Genomic DNA, 23,504 nt, shown 5'->3' with positions numbered 1-23,504 from the left:
AAGCCTATGTAGTCTCCGTGTGTAATTCCATGTCAGGTGTCATTGTTTCTTGATTATATTTGATGGTGAGAACATTTGAAATTAAAGGGAAATCTCAAAATAGAATTTATTCCAGTCACATTTCACTCATCTGCCCCCAGCTGTTTTCTGAAATAATAAGTGGTGTTGGGCTGATTGATTAAAGCTTTATTCTTTTTCATTTCCTGTTGATCCCATCTTCTTGGGGCCCAAGCTGCTAGTTCTTAATTAAACACTTCATAATTTCTTTTTCTAAAATCTACGTATTCCATTCAAGGCCTTTTTGAATGAGGAAGAGGAGTACAACTATATTTCTGTTAGCAAAACAAATTTAGAAGATTTCAACTCTTTATATAGGAAAGGTAATAAAAAATTATAATAGTTATGAGAAAGAAGGTCAAAATTAGTTTTAAATTATCCAAAAATTTTGTGACGCCTTTTTCTTCAAGTTACAGTTTTCATAACTAGTATTATTTTAAAAAATTGTAGTTTCCCTTACAGGCTATAATGATACACTGAAGGCTATTGTTAAAAATCTTAATTTATAATATCTTCACTGAAGTCTTTCCTAAACAGGTGTTCTCTCTCATATATTCTCTTAATTTACCTGTGATGCCCTTCAGCTAACAAACTAACATTTCTGCCTTGCCAGGTTAGAAAAATGCCTGATTCTGAACCATTACTGTACTTAAAAAATTCTTATTTATATGTTTATTTGTTTTTGAGAGAGAGAGACAGAGCATGAGCAGGGGAAGGAGGCTCACACAGAATCTGCAGCAGGCTCTAGGCTCTGAGAGGTGAGCACAGAGCCCGGTGCGGGTCTTGAACCCACGAACCATGAAATCATGACCTGAGCTAAAGTCGGACACTCAATTGACTGAGCCACTCAGGAGCCTCTGAACTATGATTATACTTTTAAGATTCCTAAACCAAGAACTGAGAGAAAAGTGAAATGTTTTCAATAGGGCAATAAAATTTTAAAAAATAATTCTTACTCAGAGTCCTAACCTGTCTTTCCTCTCGCAAATTGTAACATTGCATTTGAGCTAAGTAATGCAAAACAGGGTGTATTGTGGTCCCCAGTGCCCAATTAGTCACATTTTTTGCCTGCTTGATTTGGGTCATGGTCCTGATGGACAGGGTGATGATAGGAATGTGTGGATAGAGTATGTGGTGTTAAGGATGCATTGATGGTAACAGGCAGAGGACAGGAGGTATAGTGGGGACTATGAGCATGGTTCCTGCCCGGTTGTTGGGGTGTCCTTCCCAGCTACTGGTGCTGCTGAGGTCACAAATGTACACTCAGAGACGCTCCTGGGAAATCCCTAATGATCCCACTCCTTGCTAGGTTACTGGTCAGCTATGGTCAGAAGCACATTTTCTCCCTTTTGTCAGTGTAGGCTCTCTGACTTCTCCCCTATTCCAATGTGTTTCAACTTCTTGCAAAGAAATCCTTTAAATGTCCATATCGTATCACACCCTCTTAATATCTTCGATGATTTCCCATTTTCTTCAAACTAAGTATAAACTTTTCATCTTAGTAAGGACTTACATGGCCCTAACCTAGATTTCCATCTTCATTTGCCCTCACTCCTTAATTTGTACTTGAAACTCTGGCCATATTGAAGTCCTCACTGTTACTTAAATGAACACAGGGTTTCAGGCTCCTAGCCTTTGTTCATAATATTTCTAAAATCTACAAATCTCTCCTGTCAGATTGTAGACATTTCCCAAAGCTCATTTAACATGCCCTCTCCTTCCAGAAGCCTTACCCTCCCTCCATCCCCTTTCTGTCTTCCAATCTCATGTCATGTCCTCTCCTGGGACTTTCTGTTTTCTAAATCTATATACTGTATGATTACAGTAGTGTTATCTTTTGTTGTTGTTGAATTGAGCATGTTGACCTGCTCTGGGCACTTTTATTCATTCTCAAAGAACCCAGCACTGTGCCTAAGACAAGGTAAAATAAAGGAATACTAGAAGGTAAGCTCCTAGGAGGAAGAGATTTTTGTCTTCTGTTCCCTGATTTATTTCTGCCATCTGTAGCATTGCCTGGCATATACTAGAAGCTCAGCAGACATTAGTTGAAAGAATGAAGTTATTCAGTATGTTAGGCACAGTGCATTATTGAATAAACCTCCTTACAAAACTCTGTGAGGTTGGTGATATTATTTCCACTCTACAGATGTGGAAACTGAGGTTCAGAGGAGCTAAGAGCTTGTGGTAAGTGGCAGACTGTCAATCTGAACATCAGCGTCACTCGAACTTGTTAGAGCTTGTGTTTTTCTACTAGCTGCAGATGCACTTGTTGCTGTTTTGAAAACCACTAATTATATCATAACTTCTTGTTCAAGATGAATGTGTTTTAAAGGGTGGATAGCATTGTGTTGATTGTTGGAACTGACCATTTATTATGAATTTATCTTATAATCCTGTTGAATGTCATTAACTTCTTTTCAGTACCGTTTACAGTTTTCATATGTCCCTTATTGGTGTTTATATGCTATACCTTATAATATAGGCATGAAGAACAATTTATTTTATTTATTTCATTTTTCTAAATTGTTAGTTTATTTTGCGAGAGACAGAACTGAGCAGGGGAGGGACAGAGAGAGAAGGAGAGAGAGAGAGAGTCCCAAGCAGGCTCTGTATTGCCAGCACTGATCTAGCCCTATTGGAGCTGAATCCCATGAACTGTGAGATCAGGACCTGAACTAAAACCACGAGCAGGATGCCCGGCCAACTGAGCCACCCAGGTGCCCCAAAGACAATTTAAATGTACATTTAATTGTTGAGACAATTAAAATTCAGACATACCTCATTTTGATTGCTTGAACTAATCGTGCTTCGCAGATACTGAGTTTTTTACACATTGAAGGTTTATGACAATCTTGTGTTGAACAAGTCTGTCGGTGCCATTTTTCTAACAGCATTTGTATCTCTGTGTCACATTTTAATAATTCTTGCCATATTTCAAACTTTTTCATTATTATTATAATATTCATTATTATTGTGTTTGTTATAATGGTCAGTGATCAATAGTTTCTGGAGATGGACTCTCCCCCTGGTGAAGATGCTGTGAAGATTATTGAAATGACAACAGAAGATTTAGAATATGACATACACTTAGTTGATAGAGTAGTGGCAGAGTTTGAGAGGATTGACTTCAATTTTGAAAGAAGTCCTTCTTTGGGCAAAATGTTGTCAAACAGCATTGCATACTACAGAGAAACATCTGTGAAAGGAGGAGTCAGTTGATACAGCACATGTCATTGTTGTCTTAAGAAATTGCCACAGTCACTTTAACCTTCAGCCACTACTGCCCTGATTAGTCAGCAGCCATCAACATTGAGGCAAGACCCTCGACCAGCAAAGAGATTACAACTCACTGAAAACTCAGATAATGGTTAGCATTATTTTGGCAATAAAGCATTTATTAATTAAGACAGGCATTAAGGCATATACATTGTTTATTTAAGATATTTACATTGTTTTTGAGACATAATGCTATTTTGTACCTAGTGGACTACAGTGTAATATAAACATAACTTTTATATGCACTGAGAGACCAAAAAATTCATCTGACTGACTTTACTGTAGCGATGTGGAACCAAACCAGAATATCTCCAAGGTATACCTATAGTTGACATATGTAATCTGTGCTTTCATTACATTAAGTCATGTGCTGAAGTCATTTTTAGCCATTGTAAAATAATACTTCTCCAAAATATTTATAACCTATTTTAAGTCACCCAACACTTCCAGAAGTGAATCTTCAAATAGTTTTTAGAAATTAATTAAACTCATCCATTATACTGAAATCTCCTTTCTACATTTCAGCTAGAGAAATCCCTGTCTTCAAGGGCGCCTGAGTGGCTCAGTCGGTTGTGTCCGACTTCAGCTCAGGTCATGATCTTGTGGTTTGTGAGTTCGAGTCCCGCCTAGGGCTCTGTGCTGACAGCTCAGAGCCTGGAGCCTGCTTCGGATTCAGTGTCTCTCTCTCTCTCTGCTCCTCCCCTGCTCATGCTTTGTCTCTCTCTGTCTCAAAAATAAATAAAAATGTTAAAAAAAAAAAAAGAAATGCCTCTCTTCATCATATATCCAGGGATACCATATACTTTTAAAGGAAACTATCACTTAAAAGTTTAGTCTTTTTTTAAAAAGTTTATTTATTTTGAGAGAAAAGCACGAGGCAGGAGAGGGGGAGAGAAGGAGAGCAGTGAATCCGAAGCAGATTCCATGCTGCCAGCACAGGGCCTCACATGGGGCTCAGTCCTACAAGCCATGAGATCATGACCTGAGCCAAAATCAAGAGTCATGCCCAACCAACTGAGCCACCCAGATGCCTCCAAATTTTAGTCTTTGATTTGTTGATTTGATTTGTATTTATAACTCAGGTTAATAATCTGCAAAAAACCTTTGGAAAACATTTAATATAGTCTATTAATTTAACCTTTAGTCTTATAGGTATATACTGTCTTTCAGCAGTTAAATTCTTTCCATTTTAGCTACAAACAACACCTTTCCCTGTCCATTATTTTTTTTCCTCTTATTCCTCATTCTTTTAAGCATTTTATTTTGTTTAAGCATTTTTATTTAATTTCTGTGGTTACACATCCAGAAAGTACTCTATTTCTTATGTATAAAAGAACATACATGTACAACAGTAATAGATACACTATTGGGATAGAAATTATTAGTTGCATAAAAATATTTAGTCATAATAAATCTATGGAGAAAATATATTTATAAACTATAAATAATTTTTTCCAGAACAGATTTGAGCTGCCTGTGTCAATGATTTTCAAAGTCTGGCACCCAGAATTAGCGTGACTCAAACTTGTTAGAAATGCAAATTCTCAGGACCCACTGCAAACCTTTTGAATCTGAAGCTGGTGTGTGTGTGCGCGCGGGGCAGAAGCCGTGTTTTCACAAATTCCAGGTGATTCTGATCTGTGATTGAGAATACACGCTTAGGGTAAGATCCTTAATAAGCAGGCCATAATCACTGGGTTTTGGTGGACAGGTGCCTAGTCTCGTTTAAAGGCCTCTGAGGAAGGCAATTCCATCGACTTCTGTGTGCCATTTCAAGTACTGTGTGCTACTTGTGAGCTAGCTTCAATTAAACATTTTTGTGTTTCATAAGAGAAAACGAGAGGGACACTTTTCTCATCCTTTGATCTTGGGTATATTTTTGGAGGATGATTAAAGTGAGCAAATATGAATCCTTACCACTCTCAGTAGAGAGTTTGTGCCTAGGGAATCAAGTTTTCTTACCAGAGGTCCTGAGAGTCTTTGTGGAGGTGAGGAATGTTATAGGTTCCTACTCTGATCATTAAAGTTGTAATTAATTAATTATATATAAAGTTAGAGTCTCTCTGCATTAGAGTATTTTCATAGTGCATCTGTATACAACACAGGCTGTATTCTTTTTTTTTTTTAAGTTTATTTATTTTGAGAGAGAAAGAAAGCAAGCATGGGGAGGGGTGGGGCAGAGAGAGAGGCAGAGAATCCCAAGCAGGCTCCATGCCATCAGTGCACACCCTGATGTGGGGCTTGAACCCATGAACCGTGAGATCATAACCTGAGCCAAAACCAAGAGTTGGACACTCAACCAACTCAGCCACCAGGCACCCGCTCCCTGAATCTTAAATGTAGAAGCAATACATTAATTTCCTTGTGTGCTTTTCCCTGCCATAAGCATTTGGGTTTGTGATTAAAGTTGAGACATGTTTGGTGGGATTAGTTTTAGAACTGAAATGAAGATATGTTTTCTAATGATTAAGTGTATATTTTCATGGTAAAAGATATGGACAGTTACAAAAGATATCTAAAAGTTATCTATTAATGTACTACTTAACCACTACTTAACCATCTATTAATGTACCACTTAACTACTGAAAACATAACCAGTGTTTATGTTTTAAAAATATTTTATTCCACATTTATATACCTAAAGAGCATATCTATATATATCTGTATCTATCTATTCCAGTTGAGTTTATAGGGGTATACAGGTATAAATAATGGGTTACAACTTTATAAACTTCAAAATTTTTATAACAATTCATTTGAATATTTGTTTAATATTATATATCCATTTAGATATGTCACATTTTAGCAATTTCTCTTTTTAGTGCCCTTTCCAGTGCTGAGTTGATCATCTTTGTATTCAGGGCCGAGGAGGATGAGCGTTTTTAAGGCATATTACCTCGTGGCTCCAGAGAAGTGAAAAAGCAGGCTCGATTACCCCATCACTGTATGAAAGCGTGTTTTCATTGAGCATTACGAATAAAGAAACTCTTTGCTACATTCAGTGCAAAAAATACTCTGTTTTAATTGCTTTTTTTTTAGTTGCTTTTTTAGGTTCCTGGTGAAGTGGGAAATACTTTTTTCCTATGTATTTGCAGTTTGTCAGTGTCCGCGTGTTTGTTCATGCTCTTCTAGCAAGGATTTGAATCAGAAGTGAATAATTTCTAGTAATGCTTTTATAAAATATCAAAGTAAAAAGGAGGCCATTGTGAGTGATAATAGGACTTGTTAGGATGAAAGTGGAATAGTAGGGCAGAGCCTACAAATTAGCTGTGAAAAATTTAAGGTAGATACAAATGTGAATAAATCTTAGTAATTTTAAACATAGGTTAAGCACGCTATCATACAAAATTTTAGGAGGCATAAAATCTTGTATTCAAGCTATATATTAGATAATTTATGACATATTTATTAATGTGCAATTTAGGAATTAATAAAAACCTACCTATATGAATGAGTAATAAAATGGTAGTGGAAACAATGGCTGAATTATTTTATGTGACTGCCGCTAACTCGATGTTATAATAATGAATGAGTCAGAGTCTCTGAGCCTCAGTTATCTTGTGTATAAAGTATTTAGTTGGATATTGAAGATCTTTTCTAGCTTTAAATTATGAATTTTTTATTTAACTTGCTAAGTCTTACCATCTTTAAATACTTTTCCTACTTGGGGGAAGTGTTGGCATCAGATGATTAATAAGTCCACGGTAATAGTAAGATCAGCTAGTCCATGCCACATTCCTTGTGTATATTCTCACTAATGCCTCACAGCAAACCTGACGACCTAAAGAGTACTTATCAATTTCCTGATGGGGAAACTGAAGATTATACAAAGTCCTACTGGGACTGACTGATTAGGGCCAAGATTTGAAGCCATGATTGCCTGAAAAGCTCCTTTTTCCACTCTGCCAGCTTCCTCTCTCTCGAACAAATGTGGTGGCTTCCTCTAGACCTGTGTTTTCAGCAGTAGAGTTATTGGCATTTTAGGCCAATAATTCTTTGTCGTGGTAGAGGCTGTCCTGTGATTATAATGGTACCCATGGCGTCTATCCATTAGCACCCCCTCAGTTGTGACAATCAAAAATGCTTCCAGATACTGCAAATGTCCCCTGGGGAGGCAAAATTGTTTCTAGTCGAGGACCACTAATTTAATACAACCTAAGTCATCAATAGTCTAGGACAAATAGAATTATCTCAAACAGAGGTAAGTGGCTTTAGGCTGTCTTGGATTACAGAGGACAAGGTAGAGTTGACCAAGTAGAATCCCATCATTCAGCAATACTTATTGCACGCTTATTGATTGCTTGGCCTTTATCCTCTTGAGATTTTTCTTGTTTGGAAAATACTCATTTTGGGATATATGGTATACGACCATGAACCTGATTGGATATTAGTTAATTTATTTAAAAATATTCACTGGGGTGCCTGGGTGGCCCAATTGGTTAAGCATCTGACTTTGGCTCAAGTCATAGTCTCACGGGTCCATGAGTTTGAACCCCGTGTCGGACTCTGTGCTGATAGCTCAGAGCCTAGAGCCTGCTTTGGATTCTGTGTCTCCCTCTCTCTCTGCCCCTCTCCTGCTTGTGCTCCCTCTCTGTCTCAAAATAAATAAACATTTAAAAACAATTTAAATATATTCATTGAGTACTTGTCATGTGGCAGGCATTGTCCGGTTACTGGTTCAAACTGTAAATAAGATGGTCTTATGGGGGAAGCAGCTATTAAATAATTACAATTCATTCCCCTCTTTCTTACTTACAGTCTTTTACAGTGTGCATTTAGAATCACAATCCAGTGTGTTTATTATGTTTTACACACACAGCTTGTCACATAGAGCTAGAATTTGCTCTCCTTTGTACGATGAATAAAGATAGCACGCCATGAAATTTGTGCTCTGCCCATTGAGGAAGGTATTTTGGCTCTTGTTTTCAAAATGGGTACTTATCGGGGCACCTGAGTGGCTCAGTTGGTTAAGCATCCAACTTCAACTCAGGTTATGATCTCATGGTTCATGGGTTCGAGCCCCGCATTGGGCTCTGTGCTGACAGCTAGCTCAGACCTGGAGCCTGTCTTCAGATTCTGTGTCTCCTTCTCTCTCTGACCCTCCCCTGCTCATACTGTCTCTATCTCTCTCTCAAAAATAAATAAAACATTAAAAAAGACTTAAAGTCTGTTTCCTGGTTTGTCTCCCTTTGCTTCCCCTGTGCTTATCTATTTAAAAAAAAAAAGGGGCACTTATCTGGGTTCTAGCTTCATATCATAACTTACTCGTTTATCTATTGATTAGGTTAATGTTTTAATGTTCTTAGTATTTGCCAGTCAGAAACCTGGTCATAAACATGTCAAGGTTTGTCTTCTGGAGGTTAATCTCTGAAGTATTTTAGGGAGTGAGGGAATCTCATGAAGTTCATGCCTGATCCCTCCTTGGGTTCTTTGCTCCTTGAGGGCAGGAATCATGGAATTTACATAGGACTTTTCATTATTGTAGTTTGCTGTGCCAGGAAAAGTTCCTGACTGGCACAGGGAGCCCTTGGTACCTATTAAACAGATAGAAGGAAAAGAGATCTCTGAACAGTAAAAATAGGTTTCACTAAATAAGTGATAAGTTTCTGTGTTTTGCTTCCTGAAGACCATTGAGGTCATTAATTCAATTTTTAAGCATATTGACTTTTCTAAGAGAGTTGGGAGTATGAGTTACATTTTGATAAAAGCAGATATTTGGACATCCAAGGGAGAAACAAACCTGTGAAGTCAGAGATGAGCATTCAAAACAAGAAGGTCTTCAACTTACTGGAAGAGAACCTACAAATATGTTTCCGAACATCTTGAAGGCATCACTGTATAGAACACTTTGCAGTAATTGGTGCTTAGAACAGTGGAACTGAATTCTCAGAAGAAAATTTATTTAAAATGTAAACTATAGGAAAATTTATTTTTATTAATTTTTTAATGTTTATTTTTAAGAGAGAGAGAGAGAGAGAGAGAGACACAGAGTGTTAGCGGGGTAGGGGCAGAGAGAGGGAGACAGAATCTGAACCAGGCTCCAGGCTCTGAGCTAGCTGCCAGCACAGATCCCAACGCGGGGCTCGAACCCACCAACCGTGGGATCATGACCTGAGCCGAAGTTGTACACTTAATTGAGCCACCTAAGTGTCCCTATTTTTTTTTTTTTAAGTACAGTATTGTGAAAGCATGATTCTTCTTTGACAAGGCCGAATTGTTCAGTATAAATCCTGGGAAACACTAACATGAACAAGGAAAAAATAAGATCTGGAAGGGGATACAGTTTCTGAATATCAAATGTTACAGAGCAGAGAGAAAATACCATAAAATAAGTTGTGTAGGATCAAACCTTGATTATTCAAAGTACGGTATATAAGAAGGCACATAAATTCCAAAATAGTAAGTAATCAAGAAACAATTTTTTATTTAACTTTAAAAGACAGTCACACATGGGGACCTCCCCCCCCCCACACACACATTTACACTCCCCTGGTTTTAACACTCTTCACATTTTGTCCTATTGGGTCTTTTTCACTTTGTGTTTTTTTTATTTTTTAATTTTTTATTTAGTTATTTTTTTAAATATAATTTACTGTCAAGTTAGCTAACATATAGTGTATACTGTGTGCTGCTGGCTTCAGGAATAGATTCCCATGATTCATCACTTACGTACAACACCAGTACTTGTACTAACAAGTGCCCTCCTCAGTGCCCATTACCCATTTTACCCTCCCCCCACCCCCTCATCAACCCTCAGTTTTCCCTTTGTATTTAAGGGTCTCTTATGGTTTGCCTCCCTCTCTGAAACTATTTTTTACCCCTTCCCTTCCCCCATGGTCTTCAGTTAAGTTTCTCAAATTCCACATAGGAGTGAAAACATATGATACCTGTTTTTCTCTGACTGACTTATTTTCACTTAGCATAATACGGTCCAGTTCCATCCACATTGTTGCAAATGGCTAGATTTCATTCTTTCTCATTGCCGAGTAGTATCCCATAGTATATATAAACCACATCTTCTTTATCAGTCCATCAGTTGATGGACATTTGAGCTCTTTCCATAATTTGATTATTGTTGATAGTGTTGCTATGAACATTGGGGTACATCAGCACTCCTGTGTCCCTTGGATAAATCCATAGCAGTGCTGTTGCTGGGTTATAGGGTAGTTCTATTTTTAATTTTTTGAGGAAATTTTCCAGAGAGGCTGTACCAGTTTACATTCCCACCAACAGTACAAGTGGCTTCCTGTTTCTCCACATCCTCACCAATATCTGTTCTTTCCACAGTTGTTGATTTTAGCCAGTCCGATGGGTGCGAGGTGGTATCGCAATGTAGTTTTGATTTGTATATCCGTGATGATGAGCAATATTGAGCATCTTTTCATGTGTCTGTTGGCCATCTGGTCTTCTTTGGAAAAGTGTCTTTTGCCCATTTCTTCACTGGACTATTTGTTTTTTTGGATGTTGATTTTGCTAAGTTCTTTATAGATTTTGAATACTAACCGTTTACCCAATAGGTCATTTGCAGACGTCTTCTTCCATTCCTTTAGTTGCCTTTCAGTTTTGCTGATTGTTTCTTTTGCTGTGCAGAAGCTTTTTATCTTGATGAGGTGCCAGTAGTTCATTTTTGCCTTTATTTCCCTTGCCTTCAGAGATGTGTTGAGTAAGAAGTTGCGGCAGCTGAGGCCAAAGAGGTTGCTGCCTGTTTTGTCCTCTAGGGCTTTGATGGTTTCCTGTCTCACATTTAAGTCCTTCATCCGTTTTGAGTTTATTTTTGTGTATGGTGTAGGAAAGTGATCCAGTTTCATTTTTCTACATGTTGCTGTTTCATCCCAGATAAAATTGTTTTGGTACTTAAAAGGATAAACCTTAAGCCGTGTGAAAAAAAACAGGTATTCAGAAAACTTCCTGCCTGAGAGTTTCACAATGAAATTCAAATACCTGAGCTGTTTTTAAAAATAGGGTCCCCTTGTTTTATCCTCCCCCCCTTTTTTATGTCTTCCTGTTGCAGTCTTGTTAGTGGTCGTTTTAGTGTTACATGCTATAAATGTTAATATGAAACTCTAATAATTTTAGCATGCACAATAAAAGATACAGTGGAATCATGAAATAACTAAGCTTATATACCTACGGAGCTTGTGTGTACAAGATTGTTACAGATATCCCATTTTTTGCTGAGTATAAGAGAGGTGTTACCTGATTCATATGTTTATTCCACAGATATGTATTGAAGTCTATTCTATGCTTGGTACTTTATGTAGGTCTAGGCTGTATGAGTGAACAAAAAAAAAAAAAATAGAAATCCTTCCTCTAATGGAGAGGAAAGACAGCAAGAGCTAAAATGCAAAAATAATTTTATGATGTTAGAAGGTGATGCAAAAGTTCTGTGAAAAATAAAACAGGTTCCTTTCCTGTCCCTGGGAAGGAACAGGGATGGTTGAGGCAAGCCTGTAGCAGGGGGCACGAAGGAGAGGAGGAGCAGTAGACTGGAGAGGACTGTGGCACCTGGGTGGCTCCATCAGTTAAACATCTGGCTTTTGATTTTGGCTCAGGTCTCACACTGGGGAGTTTTAGCCCCACGTCGGGCTCTGTGCTGGCAGCACAGAGTCTGCTTGGGATCTTCTCCTCCCCTCCCCCCACTCCCCTGGCTCTCCCCTGTTCATCTGTGCTCTCTCTCTCTCAAAATAAATACACATTAAAAAAATAGATTAGAGAGGAATTTGGGAGGCAGATACGCATGACGCTGACAACTATTGTACTTAAGATGAGAACCTCTAGAGAGTTTTAAATCGTGGAAAATTCAGGATGAAACTTAGGTTTTACTGGGACTAGATGATAGTGGTAGAGGTGATGCCACGTGGTGAGATTCTGGACTCGGCGGAATTTGCTCACTGACTATATGTGGGTTTTGAGGAAAGGACAGGACCCTGAGATGAATCAGAGGCTTTCGGGCTGAGGATCTGGACGGATGGCACTGCCATCAACTGATAACCTGTGGAGGAAGCAGGTTTGGGGGAAGTGGAGGAGCACTGGTCTGTATATGTTACCATCTAGAGAGGGGCTGCCTGGTCGTCAGGCAGATATAGGAATTTGGGGAAGAGGTCTGAGCTGGAGGGCAGTTACATTGGGGGAACCTGTAGAGGTTCTCGTTTGATGGCTTTGGTTTTCTCAGTACAGTAGAAACAAGGTTATCGGTGGGAAGAAAGTTAGGAAGGACATATGCAAAGTTAGAGGAGAAGGTATGAAACGGTTGCCTATGAAAGCAGGAAAGTGAAGAGTGTGCAAATGCTGTGTGATTACCATCAGCAGCTGTGGCTGGTTTGTGGTCCGTGGTCAATAATATGAAGTGACACCAGTCAGGGATATTACATGTTTCTCTTTAGCACTTGCAACTTGGAGGTACTAACTAGAACAGAGTATAACAGGAATTTAGATAGAAATGATTTGAATGGAACTAGGATAAAGGTTTGCCAAGAGAGGAGAGAAGAGCTAAGGGGCAGAGAAAATATACAAGGAAGTGGTAGCAGAATTGACCATGAAATTCAAATTGAATGAGCGGGGAAGTGAGGCCATGCATGAAGGAGGAACAGTGAAAGATAGTGGTTTAGTTGCTTACAGGTCCCTGTGAGGGCAGATGATACTGAAGTCAGGTTAAAAATGAATCCTTTAAAAGCAAATTTTGGGGCGCCTGGCTGACTCAGTCGGTTAAGCGTCCGACTTCGGCTCAGGCCACGATCTCGCGGTTTGTGAGTTCAAGCCGTGCTTCAGGCTCTGTGCTGACAGCCAGCTCAGAGCCTGGAGCCTGTTTTGGATTCTGTGTCTCCCTCTCTCTCTGACCCTCCCCTGCTCATGCTGTCTCTCTCTCTCTCAGAAAATAAAATAAAATAAAAAAACAAATTTTATTTGTGGATACTGAGTCATGTTTCAAACATAACGTAGAGAGCTTTCTCTTGAATGGGTCAAATGAATGTTTTTAAATTAAATACAAGTATTTAAACTTGTTAACTTAGTTTTTCAAATGAAGTGTATCTTTAGTTCTTTTTTCCCTAAATGACATAGGTTCAGATTTTTTATACCCGTCCTCTTCTTTCTTCCAACCCTCGTGTTCTTTGGATTAGGCTTAGGTAACCATTCACCAAGCTGTGTCCCTTGGGTAAGTTTCTCAATGGCTCTGAGCCTCTGTTTTCTCATCCTAAAATGGGGATAATAATATGTACTTTGTTGTAAGGGTTAAAGTTACTTTGTATTTATCACCAGCACAGAACTCAGGCATGTGTTCCTACATGGCAGATACTGTTAATGATCTTAGGTTTATTGGATTAGTATTTTATTAGAGTTGAATAATCAAGTCTCAAAAACATGCTGTTCTGTCATCTCAATATTTTAAGAGTATTCTCTAGAATTACCAATGTCAAAACATAGTATTAAAGATTGTTATTAGCATTCTAACATGTGTTTATTTTTTCAGCTTTAAGAATAGGTAAAGACATACTGGGAACTAACCATGAGCAATGTGAGTTGTTTGTAGTTCCAGTAGCAGAGAGGCATCCATACAACTTCCATTTTTTGCCCTGCCTTTTTGCTAGCTTAAACCAGTTTGGAAGCCTAAGCATCAGCAAAATGGAACTCATTTGGATGTGTGGTACTTTCAAGAGAAAGTTGAGGTACATTGAAGATGAGAGGTGGTAAAGCTTTCAGTGTCTGAATGGAGATATATATATTCTCACATAAGAAAACTGAAGAATGTCTTTATATTTAATGTGTTTGGAAACATTAAGAATGAGTAACTCTTCTATGCATTTAGGTACCACAGTCATATTTTACGTAAAATGAACATGTTGTATTTGAAAATTCCACTGCACTGATATCAAACATGTGGACCCTCCAATGCTGTGGAGGGTCCCTTCCCTCAGTCTGAATTAGAGGCTGCTTCTGTGATGTAGAACAGCATCTTTTGTTTCTCTTTCCCCAGCATTAGCCATAGTTGTCTGGTTTTCAGGTCATGGACTGAGTTCCAGCACTCCTTGTTTTTCTTAAAAAAAAATTTTTTTTTAATGTTTGTTTGTTTTTGTGAGAGTGAGAGAGAGAGAGTGCTGAGGAAGGGCAGAGAGAGAGGGAGAGACAGAATCTGAAGCAGGCTCCAGACTGAGCTGTCAGCACAGAGCCCGACGTGGGGCTTGAACCCACCAACCGTGAGATCATGACCTGAGTCGAAGTCGGACGCCTAACTGACTGAGCCACCCAGGCACCACTTTAAGCAGTCTTTTCTTTCTTTCTTTCTTTTTTCTTTTTTAATTCTTAATGTTTTATTTATTTCTGAGAGAGAGATAGCATGAACAGGGAAGGGTCAGAGAGAGAAGGAGACACAGAATCTGAAACAGGCTCCAGGCTCTGAGCTGGCTGTCAGCACAGACCCCGACGTGGGGGCTCGAACCCACCAACCATGAGATCATGACCTGAGCCGAAATCAGACGCTCAACTGACTGAGCCACCCAAGCGCCCCTTAAGCAGTCTTTTCTAAAGATGCCTAAGGGTTATGTGCTTGAGTAGAGTTGACCTTTGCCCATGTAGCGTCCTAAAAATGGCAAAGCTATCACAAAGATTTCTTCGTTAGTGGTAGAAGTAAGAGATACTATATAAGTTAGTTTTTCATACTCCTTTATAGCACTTCCTCCCAATTATCAAAAGTAATTACTTCAGTTCATTGTTTTTGGTGATATATTCCCCTTGCCTCGCCCCTTGCACACATCTAAAGGAATACGTACTTCTACTGGGGACTTGGTTCAAGAAGTTCAGTTAATAGAAATTATTAATTTTCTCCAAATGATCCCAAACTCCAAAATGACTTTATTTGGTAAATCTGATTCCTCTCACCTCCTGGAGAACACAGAGGATTATGGGACTTCATTATTCAAGATCCAGTTTCCTCACTAAATAAATTGACCCTTGTCATCACCAAACTTGTATTACATCCATCTATAACTGTTCATATTTTTCCAACCATTATGTGGGATGGTGAAAATATTTCCTCCTTTTGTAGATCACAGGATAGTACTTAATAAAGGAGCCCTGCCAACATGTCACTTTGACCCCTGATGCAACAAAGAAATCAGCAAAGATATCAAACGGTCTTACTGCCATTGTTATTACCTGTCAGAGAGAGAATTGATCTCCTGGAGGGCAGCAGGGCTCTTACAGAGAGAGTTGGATAAGTTAGTCAGAGATGACCCAGATTGGACCAAGCCCAAGTTTAATCAGGGCTCAGTGTGCTTCAGAGAGGGTTACTTGACACATCGAGGTCAAGGAGACTTTTATAGCTTATAAGTTTCTACTGTGAACAGTTCCTATCTTATTCACAGAAACTGATAGCTATAAAATTACTCTGTATTTTTTATTGACCCTCCTAGATAACTTGACTTTCTTCCAAGGTCTTGAGCATGAAACAACTTTGATATTTCATTAGGGTTTTCTCATCTTGGTTGAGAAGATTAGAAGTCTGTCAAGGCCAAGACTTACTGTTCTCCCTCGCTGAGCTTTTGGAAATGTTGTTTGAAACAGACTGTAACTGTGTTAAATCTGTACAAAGAACTGATTCTGCAGACCTCAATCACCAACCTCTGAGGATTTTTGTGTAAACTGGACCTTCACAATTTTAGTTAATTCTAACCTTGGATGAGAGCATCTGTTTGTGCAGGCTGTCAAGTCACTGGTACATAGCCTTAGTCTATATGCTCAAAGGAGATGGGCTTGCTGGTAACAGGAGTGGTACCTAATGAACTGTTCACTCTTAATTTCAATTTTGCATTTTGAAATAAACTGATTTAGCATAGAGTAGTGGTTCTCAAAGTATGGTTCAGGACCAGCAGCATCCATACTACCTGGAAATGTGTTAGACATGCAAATTCTTGAACCCGCACCCCAGACCTGTGGAATCAGAAAGTCAGGGATGTGGTTTGGGACACTCTGATGCATGCTGGAGTTTGATAGCCACAGAGCATTTTGAAATGACTACACATAAGAATGTTTTTCTCTTTCAAACAAGCGAGCTTATATGTGTAATTCAAGTTGTTTGTTGGTTGGTGACGACCTCAGAAATTTTTAAATGCTAACTGGGCCCAAGGGAATTCATTACCGCATATTTACCTTGGTAGTCTGCCTTGCTACAAACTTTTCATTAAGCATTCATTAAGGGAAACAGAAATTGTTTGCTTTCGAGTACATTTGTGTTCAAGAAGGAGCATAGTGTGATATGTTATTTTGGGTACACTCTGTTATTCAAGGATTTTTATTTTTAATATCTTTTAGAAAACAAATGCTATAATTAGAAATAATATGGCTTTAAATGATCACACTTTAAATTTTCTATAGAAGTAGTATTGTATAGTTGGAAAGACAGGACTCTGAAATTAAAATTACATGTCTTGACTTATAAAACCTTTGACTTTTTGTTTCTTACTTTGAAAAATAAAAGTCATAAATGACACTGGGAAATGTATTTCATAAACAGACATAGAAGTGTTAGTACTTATTTTATAAGCAATGTTTGGCCTTTCTTTTCCTTCTTTCTTTTCTTTTCTTTCTTTCTTTCTTTCTTTCTTTCTTTCTTTCTTTCTTTCTTTCTTTCTTTCTTTCTTTCTTAGAGAGTGAGTGATCATGATCAGGAGAGAGGGGCAGAAGGAGAGAATCTTTTTTAATGTATTTATTTGTTTATATTTGAAGTATAGTTAAAACACATTATTACATTAGTTTCAGGTCCACTTTATAGTGATTGGAGAACTCTGTATGTTATACTATGTTCACACAAGTGTAGCTACCACACCACACTATTATAATATCATTGACTATATTCTCTATCCTGTATATTTCATCCTCTTGACTTAATCTTAAAAATTTTTTTAATGTTTATTTGTGTTTTTAAATATAATTTATTGTCAAATTGTCTTACATACAACACCCAGTGCTTATCCCAACAAGTGCCCTCATCATCACCCATTTTGCCCTCTCCCTCACCCCCCACCCACCCTCAGTTTGTTCTCTCTATTTAAGAGGAAGAGGAAGAATCTTAAACAGACTCCATGCTAAGCATGGAGCCCAGTGCTGGGCTCAATACCACGACCCTGGGATCATGGCCTGAGTCAAAATCAAGAGTCTGACACTCAACCACTGAGCCACCCAGACACCCCTATATTTCTTTATTTCTAATCTTAATTGGTTTTGTGCCTAAAAATAAACTCTTGTAGATTTTAGAACTTAATTGGTTTTTTTCAGCTTCTGGAGAGGAATATTGGCTCATGTAGCATCATGCAGACCTAACACTTAGAGCAACATTAGACTTTTGTAGCTATTAATGATAAATTCTTCCTTCAAAAACTTTATTTAGAAAAATTATAAGCCGATATATCTTCATTGTGCCAAAGGCAAGAAAGAAGAGTTTGTCTTCCATTCCCTTTGTTTTCCCTCCACCAGATAACCTATATTCATAGCCCTGTGTGAATTATTCTGTACTTTTATCCATGTTCTTGCAAATGAACGTGAACATACACACATCCAGGCTGTCCGTGTTATTAAGTGAAGCAAAGAAAGGCCAGGCCAACTGTAGATTCAACAGTAAGAAATCCAAGCTAGGACTGTGGAGCTGTGGTACACTAAGATAGCCCTGGACTAGAGATCCGTAGACCCTTGTGTGCTGATGTGGCCCTTCTTCTAGCCTAAGAACTTGAAAAGGCAGTGGACTTCTGTTCTAGCATCTTGTGTACTGGCAGCCTCCACAGTCCTCACAGCCAACAGCACTACCACACGGTCTTTATGAGGAGCTGGGGAGGTGACTGGGGTGGCACAGGCTTGCGTGCATCCTGGATCTTGCATATACCTTTGCATATTTTGGTAGGTAGTAATCAAAGTGAAGCTTCAGCCGTGCCCACATTGTTATCCTCACCATTCTTTGAAGCCAGACCAGTCATTTTGGTCTGTATTTCATTCATGTTTATAAATTTTTGATCATTTATATTTGCAGGTCTCTGCTATTTCCTTTTTTGTTGTTGTTGCAAACTATACATAATAGTCATTGGTTCAGGTCAAAGGATGGATATGTATATAATTTTAAATAAATGTATAATATTCTGTAATGTAGATGTGTCATGGTGTATGTAGTCAGCTCTTCCACAATTGAAGGACTTTCATGATATTTCCAAAATTGTTACTATAAAAAACAAACAACCGCCACCAAACTACAGTATACATTCTTGTACATATACCCATACCTATAGGTAAGACTCCCCAAAATGGAATTGCTGTGTCAATAGTTACGTGTATTTTCAGTTTACCACATGTTAAAACATTTTTTTTTTGGTGGGGGGAAGATTGTAGCAATTCACTTCCTGTTGCCAGAGGGTTTGTTTCCCCCCATCCTCACCAGCACTGACTATAAGAAAACTTTCCTAAGCAAGAGAGAAGTTAACAATTTTGCCCAGCCAACAATAATATACATATTCTGAATTTCCTTCCAGTAAATTTACTATGATATTTACATTTAAGTTTTAATCTACCTAGAGATTGTTTTAAATCAAAAACTTACTAAAATATTTTTAAATAAAAATTTATTTTTAAATGTGGTTTACATAAAGTAGGAATTTAGCTTTCTGGTCTTCAAGATGGATAACCATTTATTCCAGAGATGTTAAGTCACCATTTTCCCACTGATTGGAAAGCCCATGTTTGCCATATATTATCTATTTATACAAGGATCTACTTTTGGGCCCTCTGCACTAATTTTCTCTTGCCATTGTAACAACCACAACTTAGTGGCTTCGAACAACCCCAGATTATTAGGATAGTTCTGTTGATGAGAAGTGCAGATACGGTGTGACTGGTTCTTTGCTCAGGTCCTCAGAGGCTGACATGAGGATGTCATTCAAGCTGAGGTCTTAACTGAAAACTCGGGAAGAATCTACTTTCCAACTTTACTCAGGTTGTTGGCAGACTTCAGTTCTTCACAATAGTAGGACCTCTGTCCCCATTTTCTTGCTGGCCGTCACTTGAAGGCTGCTCGCAGCCCCTAGAGCAAACAGTAGCCATCGTTCTGCATTGTATTTAATTTGCCAGATTTTCATGAGTTTTCCCATCAATATTCTTAAGTGAAATTGGTTTATAATTTTTTGTGGCAATTATAAAAATGTTTAGGGGCGCCTGGGTGGCTTAGTCGGTTAAGCATCCGACTTTCGCTTAGGTCATGATCTCGTGGTTTGTGGGCTCGAGCCCCGCATCGGGCTCTGTGCTGACTGCCAGCTCAGAGCCTGGAGCCTATTTCAGAGTCTGTGTCTCCCTCTCTCTCTCTGACCCTCCCCTGCTCACGCTGTCTCTCTCTCTCCTAGAAATAAAAAATAAAAAAATATTAAAAAAAATGTTTGCACATATTTTTAATGCATATAGATATTGATATTAATGGTGATAGATGGTTAGTTGCAATGAAACTTTTTTTTAATGATATATTTGCCTTGCTGTGAAGGAGTATTGCAAGTTGGGTATATATAGCATTTGGTTCATGTTAATCTCATACCCAATCCTTCTCTCCCACTATTCATGTGTGTTAGGAATCTTGACCTTTAGGGGGTGCCTCGGTGGCTCAGTAGGTTAAGTGGCTGACTTCTGCTCAGGCTCAGATCTTGATCTCACAGTTTGTGGGTTCGAGCCCCACATCGGGCTCTGTGCTGACAGCTAGCTCAGAGCCTGGAGCCTACTTCAGCTTCTGTGTCTCCCTCTCTCTCTCGGCCCCTCCTCCATTCACAAACTATCTCTGTCTCTAAAAAATAAATAAACATTTAAAAAAAAAGAATCTTGGCCTTTAGGATCTATGGTCATTTTAATTAATTTTTAAATTCTAGATAAAATGCTAATGTCCATTAGTGAAAGCAAACTGTTCAGAGTCAGGTGTTTTTTGACATTGCATATCTGGGTAATGCTGGGCTTCAAGTTTCCATGCTCAGCCTGGGAACATGCAGGCCTTTTCATATAGTTAATCTTTAATAGTATTTTTCCATCACTAAGCAGCAGCAAGTTTGTTATAATCCAACTTTTCACAAGTAGTAGTTTACTTCTAACGTAAAAATGATGTTAGGAATGGAGACTTTAATAAAACCTAGGTAATGATAGGTTTATTTTCTTTTTTAACAAAATACTAAATCTCCTTACCTTTAGGGACAATAGCTCACTCAGCAGTAAAATATCTAGAACTGAAAATTCTTTCTGGTTCTAATGATGATAATTGAACTTGAAGCATTGGTTCTTTAATACACGTTAAGCATGTGTATGTGTGTTGAATTTTGCTGTTAATTCTGAAGGCAGTGTTCCAATCAGCGGCAGAGTACAGGTCATGCATGGGACCATTTTATGTATTAGCAGAACAGCATGACCCATCAGCTCTCTTTGGAGAGAATGAATCTTGGAATGATGAATGATGTTCTTAAAAAATCATGAAAGTACTTCATACTAAGTTGTTCATTAGTCTGCTAGGTTGCTCTGTTCACCCCTGGGAACAGCTGAGAAGAAGGTATTGCTGTCCTCACATAGTTGGTTTCCTGGCAGACTCTCCAGTTAAATGAAATGCAACGTTGCTAAAGCTGAGTGTAAGTTACATACAGTTTAAGAAATTAAATATAGGTAAGTAATTGGGTATAGTGGTTAGTGTCAACATACCGCATATAAATTCTCAATATTTATGAATGAATACTGTAATTGAGAGAACATTTTCCAGATAATCACTACATTTGTTCACTTTACTTACCACTTAATTATGGTTCACACACTATTGTAAGGGCTTTACATATATTAACTCACTTAATCCTCACAACAACCCTTTGATCAAGGTTAGCTGGCAAGTGGAGGTGCCAGGAATTGATGTCAGCGTCTGGCTTTGGAGTCTATGTGCTTAATCACTACTATACTGCTTGCTGGTCTTATAAAGCCAATAGGAAAGAAAACAATGATTTTCCGAAAGAGTCTTTCAGGCTTGGAGAAGCAGATTCCTTCTATTAATAAAAGTAGAAGGAATGCAATCACAAACTGACTGTTTCTGTTTTCTCAAACTTAACTCTTATTTACTCCTGCTTCTAATGGAAGGAAAGCCAAGCTGAGCCATGAAAGAGGAAATGGGGTGTTTTGTCTCCTTTCCCCATACTACCTCATTTCTATAAAATTCAATGATGATAGTCATTTGTTGATCATGTAACTTGAGCCAAGCATTAGGCTCTGTTGTGGAGTCTGGAAACAATTAGATGCATTCCCCGCCTTTGAAGAGGGAAGCTACCTGCTGCACGCTGAAACAAGTGCGGTGACTGAGCCCGGCTCAGCATTGGGATGGGAGCAGAGCTGGGGATGCCTTACTGTATCTCCTGTGTGGACCCTCCTCAATTTCCTCCACTCCACAGTCAGACTAAAACAGTCTAAAGGATGAATAGGGGCTGATGTGGTGAGTGTGTGAAATGATTGACCAGCCCTCCAGAAAGAGCAGCATTTGCAGAGATGCGAGGTATAAGCTATGCTTTGCAACCTCCCTGGTAAGTCTATTGGGTACTAATTAAATTCCACATTCAAGGGCCCCATTCTAGATTCTCTTAATCAGGATCTCCAGGAGAGGGGCCTCAGGGACTGTTAAAGCTTAGGAAACACCAGACAAGTGGAATACAGTTTGTTCATGAACATAGGATGAATTTTGGAGAGATTGGTTGAGAATAAGATCAGGTGGTGTGAGGGCCATTTTTGCCTATATTTTGTGATCGTTTGGTCTCTTCTATGTATCCTACTTAATGCTGGTTACTTGTCATGTATCAACAGGTGTATTCAACTGACCAATTACTTAGCATTGGACAATTTTATTTAATTTGAAAAGCAATATATTGAAAGTTTGGACCACAGTCCAATTTACAGGGTTTACAACTTTGACTTTTGTATGACCTGAGAAATAGCCAAAGAGGTGAGAGTGGGGAATAGAATGAACATTTTCTGTCCACGGTATGCCCCATGACTCTTCATGCTGTCTCATTTTTTTCATTAGCAAGCTGAAGTGCAGAGGTTAATTACATAGGTCACATCCCTGATAAGTGATACAGCTGATATTTGAGCTGGAGTCTGTAGAGCAGGAAGGATTTGATTTGTCAAAAAGTGGTAAACATTGTGCTTATTCACTCAATTAAAATAGGAGAACTGGAAAATGCAGGGTTAGGGACAGGGGCTATCGTAAAAAGGCTTCTGACAGTTGTTATCATGTGAAAATATGTGCCCAATATTCAGGGTTTTTTTTTCTTTTAAGATAAACTAAATATCAGGGTTTTTTTTTAACATTTATTTTTGAGACACAGAGAGTGTGAGTGGGGGAGGGGCAGAGAGAGAAGGAGACACAGAATTGGAAGCAGGCTCTAGGCTTTGAGCTATCAGCACAGAGCCCGACGTGGGGCTTGAACTTATGAACTGTGAGATCGTGACCTGAGCCGAAGTCGGATGCTTAACCAGCTGAGCCACCCAGGTGCCCCATAAATATCAGTATTTTATGTGAATTTATATCTATTTGAAAAGGTTGGTCCTATATCAAAAAGCAAATTCTAACAATGTGTTTGCCACGACTATGATACAAGATATATCATTGGGTAGAATTTTGCTTAAAGTTCACTGGTTTGTGACCTCTAGACTAAATAATCTCTAAAGTCTAAGCTTGAAAATACTATGATTCGTGCTGATTTTTAATGAGGTGTGACTTACTCTGATTTGCTTTCTTTTTGATATCTTAAAGAAGTTTGCTGAAGATTTATGTGAACTGTTATTAATCATAGAACCTTCTTGAAGCATTAATGTATCTTTAGTTTTGTGGGGCTAGATAAAGAAAGATCAAAGGCTACCTTCACTGGGCCATCATGGGAAAGGTGTCGCCCTCCCTGAACATTCTAGTCCAGCTGCCGTTTTCCCCTACCTTTCTGCCGCATCACAAGCTGAAAGTCAGTCCTTTCACTTCCGCGTATACTTTCGACCCATTGTGGAGCCACATGCACTCATGGTCTTTCCAAAGTGTGTATAGCAACATACCAGTAGACGTTGAGACCAATTCAGTGCATCTTGCCCAGTATTAAAATGGGACAGAGACCGGGCGAGAGAGAGAATAGAGTAGAATAGAACATGCATTGCGA

At 38.6% G+C, this 23,504-nt stretch overlaps 1 protein-coding gene across 1 annotated transcript in view; it reads left to right on the top strand.

The window, feature by feature from the left end:
* The window catches only part of ATP10D (ATPase phospholipid transporting 10D (putative)), a 103,953-nt gene that overhangs the window by 4,970 nt on the left and 75,479 nt on the right, over positions 1 to 23,504 (top strand). The window lies entirely within an intron of this gene.

This window comes from Crocuta crocuta, unplaced genomic scaffold (genome assembly GCF_008692635.1).
Source record: "Crocuta crocuta isolate KB4526 unplaced genomic scaffold, BGI_CrCroc_1.0 scaffold282, whole genome shotgun sequence".
Taxonomy (NCBI): domain Eukaryota; kingdom Metazoa; phylum Chordata; class Mammalia; order Carnivora; family Hyaenidae; genus Crocuta; species Crocuta crocuta.
This window is presented reverse-complemented; position numbering and strand designations above follow the sequence as displayed.